Below are 5,936 nucleotides of genomic sequence, written 5' to 3'. Positions count from 1 at the left end.
AAGCATCTAACTTTGCTCTAACTTTCCCGCGAAGCCCCATATTTCCCTCTAGTCCCATCAAAGTTCACTATATTAACCCAGGAGTTATAGGTTTCTGCAGAAATAAATTCTTCCAGCGGCAGCAAAATGTACTTGTCAGACTTTCCCACTGCTCTCTCGGAAACTCATTCTCTTGGAGAAGAGGCTCATTTTGAATGCTAACATCCCGAAGCAGCCTCAGCTATGGTACCCACACCCTCAACGTTAATATTCATAGAGATCTTCACTTATGGACAATCCCTCCTAGGGGGCAGTGAAATCTTATTGAGTGGGGAAATTGCTTGAAACTGGGGCATACAAGGGAGCAAAGTGGGCCCGGTTCCAGATTTCTTTTTATTTATTTATACTTTTCAAGTTTATACATTTCATTAGTTTTACAATCAATTTAACATTCCAAAGTTTGACTTCCTCCCCCTCTTTCTGCGGTTCCTTGAATTAATTTTTTAATATCTTCTGCATATCCAAATTCATTTAATTTGCTCATTTAATTATCTACTTTAAATATATACTCTTATGAAAATGCAGGTTATTATAATAATCCTGCCAATGTTTTTATCTGTTTGCAATTTATCTGTAAATATCCAATAAACCATTTCCACTCTTCTATAAAAAGTTTGTTATCCATATTTCTTATTCTTCTGGTAAGATTCACAATTTCTGCATATTCCATAAGTTTTTGTATCCAGTCTTCCTTTGAAGACTTCCACTTCTTTTCACTTTTGGACAAGTAGCATTCCTGCTCTGGTGTTGTTGTTGTTGTTTAGTCATTTAGTTGTGTCTGACTCTTCGTGACCCCATGGACCAGAGCACACCAGGCACTCCTGTCTTCCACTGCCTCCCGCTGTTTAGTCAAGCTCATGCTGGTAGCTTCGAGAACACTATCCAACCATCTTGTCCTCTGTCGTCCCCTTCTCCTTGTGCCCTCCATCTTTCCCAACGTCAGGGTCTTTTCCATGGAGTCTTCTCTTCTCATGAGGTGGCCAAAGTTTTGGAGTCTCAGCTTCAGGATCTGTCCTTCCAGTGAGCACTCAGGGCTGATTTCCTTCAGAATGGATAGGTTTGATCTTCTTGCAGTCCATGGGACTCTCAAGAGTCTCCTCCAGCACCATAATTCAAAACCTGCTGTTGTAGTAGCATACATAAATAAATTTCTATACAATTTAGGTAGTCCTGTCCCTATAATTCCCAAAAGGTCAAGATTTCCAGTGTGAAGGATCAGAGCAAGGTGCACAAACAACAGACTTCCAAATGGATATCCAAACCCATTGGCCTTTTGCAGCAGACCCTGGCTTTTAGAATCAGGCAAATAAACGACAAGGGAGAACCAGGCAATTTGAAAATGGTTTGTCTCTTCCTATGAAATTCAGAGTTGGGTGGAAGCACCACACCTGGAACCATTTTGTTTGGGAGAAGAAAGGGTATCTATTGCACAGGCACAGAACAGTTACCCATTCAAGAGGTTCTCCTCTAGAATTCTTGAATTGGTCCATACTGCAAGAATTCTTATTTATGAATATTCAGAATGCAGGTGGCTCAGCAGAACAGAGATTCGGTTAAATCTGGGGAAACCCTTCTTCTGTTGGGCTGAAAGAATGCCAGCTCCAACCACCCATTCAGTGCCTTGTCATTTTACCTGATTCTTTATAGTCCCAACTTCTCAAAACCTTAGCATTGTGTATTTAATAAATGAAGAATTTCAGCTGTCAGACTTGCAAAAGAAAACAGTGACCCCTGCACACCTTTTAAGTCTCACTTCTAAGGTGAGATTCCTCTGCCGCTTTTCGCATGTCATTATGTGAGACAAGTAGTCACAGAATACTTTGAATATTCCCGTCACTCCCATAAGACTGGGGCTGTCTTTAAAGATGGCTTGGCAACATCCGCTGAATAGGATGGGCCACGTGTCATGCTTCACAAAGGCCAGTCCTTCGTTTTGAAGGACTGTCAGAGGAGAGTCCTCTGTTTGAAAGTGTCCTCTGTTTGAGAATTTTATAATCGAAGACAAGGAACTATAAAAAGTGAGAGCAAGAGCATGAAGTTGCCCAACAACTTCCAGCGATACCTGTTCTGCACATTCAACAGCCACATAAATCACCAGGCATCTTCCCCACCATGGTGAGATGCATTGTATTTTTATTTAAATTATAATTATAATAAAATTTTAAATTTGCATCTTGACATACCACATGCAAATGATATGCAAATTGGTGTCCTCTGTTTTGGTGGTGCAGATCCTCTTTTTTGGCAATGCATAACTGACCACTCTACACCTCATAGAGCCTGCAGATGCTACAATACATGTGGAGGCCAGGTGATCAGAACATAGTAGACCGATACAGTGGTACCTCGGGTTAAGTACTTAATTCGTTCCGGAGGTCTGTTCTTAACCTGAAACTGTTCTTAACCTGAAGCACCACTTTAGCTAATGGGGCCTACTGCTGCTGTGCCGCTGGAGCACAATTTCTGTTCTCATCCTGAAGCAAAGTTCTTAACCCGAGGTACTATTTCTGGGTTAGCGGAGTCTGTAACCTGAAGCGTATGTAACCCGAGGTACCACTATGCTGCTAAAGGCTTTATGAGTGGATGATAATTTCAGGATGCAAAGGGGGATTATTGTAGACTATAAGTGGGGAAGCCCAATGAGATCATGTGTCACTGGTCTTCAAAGCAGGGCATTGGCTTTCATTGACCTACCAGCCCCAATTCAAAGTGTTAGTAATAGCATACAAGGCTGCTTCCCAAATGGGACCCACATGCGAAAAATTAATAGAGTGCCTCCACCCATATCAACCATCTCACATACTATGATCAGCCAGTGAGAACTTGGTGGAGGTACAACCACTCAGACGGCAGCCTGGTTGGCATCAGCTCTTGACAGGGCCTTCACAATGGTACTCACTTCCATCCCTGGCATCCATCTCCTTCATTCTTGACTTTCAGGAGGAATTTATAAACATTTCTGATTGCCTAGGCATTTGATGGCTGAAAAATACTGTTCCCAGCTACCCTGAAATCCTCAGCTGAGAGAATGTGACTCTTTTTAGATCATTTCTAATGATATGGTTAGTACAGTGGTACTTCGGGCTAAGAACTTAATTCATTCTGGAGGTCCGTTCTTAACCTGAAACTGTTCTTAACCTGAGGTACCACTTTAGCTAATGGGGCCTCCCACTGCTGCCATTCGATTTCTGTTCTCATCCTGAAGCAAAGTTCTTAACCCGAGGTACTATTTCTGGGTTAGCAGAGTCTATAACCTGAAGTGTCTGTAACCTGAAGCGTCTGTACCCCCCAAGGTACCACTGTAGTGTGTTTGCTGCCCTGGTAAATGGACCCAAAAGTTTATAAATGGGGAACAACAGGGCCGGCCCAATATATTTTGACACCTGAGGCAAACCACAAAATGGCACCTCCCACACCGGGTAAGAAGGGGTGAGTGAAGATCTACATAAGGGACAAGGGGGGGTGGGGATAAATATCTCCATAGGGATGAAGGGTGGGAGGAGACTATCAATGACTCCTATTTGCCAAGCGGCTGCTGCAGAGGCGGCATTTGTGGGGGGCTGCCGAGGAGGTAGCAGGTCCAGTCTCCAAGGAGCACCCAACAGCTGTTGCTGTTGTTGTTGCAGCAGCAGCAGCAGCAGCAAGTGGTACATTACTTGGAGGCTGGATCTGCTGCCCGTGTGGATATTGCTGTCTGAGGCAATCACCTCACTTTGCCTCATGGGTGGGCCGGTCCTGATGGGGAATGCATATGGCAACTTACTTGGGGTCAGAATAGCTGGTGACATGGACACCAGGATGCTAGATGCAGAGCTTGGGGCATTTCTCAATCTGACCAGGAATTCTGATTGCTTAGAGTGGAAATACATATTAGCAGTACTAACTAACATGAAATTTGGCCCCAACTTCCTACAAATCCTCAAACAAATATACTTCCAAGTCTCAGCAAAATGCAGAACTAACAATATGGATTCTAATACTATAGCTATCCAAAGAGGCATGAAACAAGGATGCCCACTGTCTCCCTTCTTTTTATCCTGGCTCTGGAACCCTTAGCAATCCGCATCCGAGCAGCCACAGACATCAAGGGAGTGGAAATAAAAGGCAGAACCTATAAATTAGGGCTCTTTGCAGATGACCTAATGGTCACAACACCAGACCCCATAAGCACAGCAACCTCCCTAATCAGAGAACTCAACACATTTGCAATGGTGCCGGGCCTACAGGTAAATTTTACAAAGTCAGAAGCTATGTGCTTCAACACCCCCCCCCCTCACACCCAAAAGGAACTCACGAAGGTCACCAAAATAAAACTTTGCCACACCAAGTTCAGATACCTAGGGGTACAAATAACCAGAAACCTCAATAAATTGTACCTCCACAACTACAAGCCAGTGTGGCGACAAATTAACAAAGACCTAACGAGATGGAATAACATGAATTTCACTCTCCCAGACAAAATAGCCACGATCAAAATGATCACACTCCCCAAACTGACCAGGAATTCCTTTGCTGAGTTCCTTCCCCTGGCTATTGAATTAATTAGAACATTGATATAAAGGCCATTTCAAAGAGGATTAGGTTTTTATTCCTCACCAAGATATGCGCCTTGGTGCACTTTGAACATTGCTGTTTTGTTTGTGTGTATGTGTGTCTTGCCATTTTTAATACTTTTTAAAGCTTATTGCGAAAGGCCAGATGGGCTTCTCCACTAACCTGCATCCTGTTACATTCAAGTGTATATTAATCTACTTCGTATTTCAAAAGCAATGCATCGAAATCCAGCTGGATTGTAGTTTCAATAGAAAACGTCTTTTATCATTTTTATTATCTTTTGGTTGAGTGGCTCATTATGTAGATCGATCGAGTCGTTCCCCTACGAACCAAATGCACTCAACAGTTAATGAAAATATTAGTCTCTAAGAAGAATTTATTTACAAAAACAAGTGCTACTTTTTCATATTTGCTGAGAAAGTCAATAAATGCCCGTGGCCATCTTTTGTTTTACTTTCACTGTTTCAAAGTTTGCAGGCCCCTTTTTAGGGCGAGTCCTCCCTACATGGCTCATGACATAATGAAACTATCAATCCATCAGCAGCAGTTTTAAACAGTACAAATGCTACATATCTTAAATCCAGCTATAATGGATATTGGACTTCTTTGTAGAAGATGGTGGCAGCTTACTAAAGCAAGCTTATCCAAGATGGTAGCAGCTTTCTGATGCTTTGTGGGCTTTTGGATCTCTTGTTTTAGGAAGAAAGATAGGAGGGAGGTAGAATGATAAAAAAGAACCTTTTAATGAGGCTGAAAGAGGAGAGCGCAAAATATGGTTTGAAGCTCAACATCAAAAAAGCAAAGATCATGGCCACTGGTCCCATCACCTCCTGGCAAATAGAAGAGGAAGAAATGGAGGCAGTGAGAGATTTTACTTTCTTGGGCTCCGTGATCACTGCAGATGGTGACAGCAGCCACGAAATTAAAAGACGCCTGCTTCTTGGGAGAAAAGCAATGACAAACCTAGACAGCATCTTAAAAAGCAGAGACATCAGCTTGCCCAGAAAGGTCCGTATAGTTAAAGCTATGGTTTTCCCAGTAGTGATGTATGGAAGTGAGAGCTGGACCATAAAGAAGGCTGATCGCTGAAGAATTGACGCTTTTGAATTATGGTGCTGGAGGAGACTCTTGAGAGTCCCATGGACTGCAAGAAGATCAAACCTATCCATTCTGAAGGAAATCAGCCCTGAGTGCTCACTGGAAGGACAGATCCTGAAGCTGAGGCTCCAATACTTTGGCCACCTCATGAGAAGAGAAGACTCCCTGGAAAAGACCCTGATGTTGGGAAAGATGGAGGGCACAAGGAGAAGGAGATGACAGAGGACGAGATAGTTGGACAGTGT

General features: G+C 42.9%; 1 long non-coding RNA gene across 1 annotated transcript; it reads right to left on the bottom strand.

The window, feature by feature from the left end:
* Positions 1 to 4,113: 4,113 nt before the first annotated feature.
* On the bottom strand, positions 4,114 to 4,479 carry LOC310679146. The gene is made up of 2 exons (XR_014512135.1): positions 4,304 to 4,479; positions 4,114 to 4,216 (listed from the first exon to the last, which is right to left on the bottom strand). It is a non-coding gene; the product is annotated as an uncharacterized lncRNA (long non-coding RNA).
* Between the last annotated feature and the right edge of the window lie 1,457 nt (positions 4,480 to 5,936).

Source organism: Podarcis tiliguerta (assembly GCF_965153285.1).
Source record: "Podarcis tiliguerta genome assembly, chromosome: 6".
NCBI classification, from domain to species: Eukaryota; Metazoa; Chordata; class Lepidosauria; order Squamata; family Lacertidae; genus Podarcis; species Podarcis tiliguerta.
This window is presented reverse-complemented; position numbering and strand designations above follow the sequence as displayed.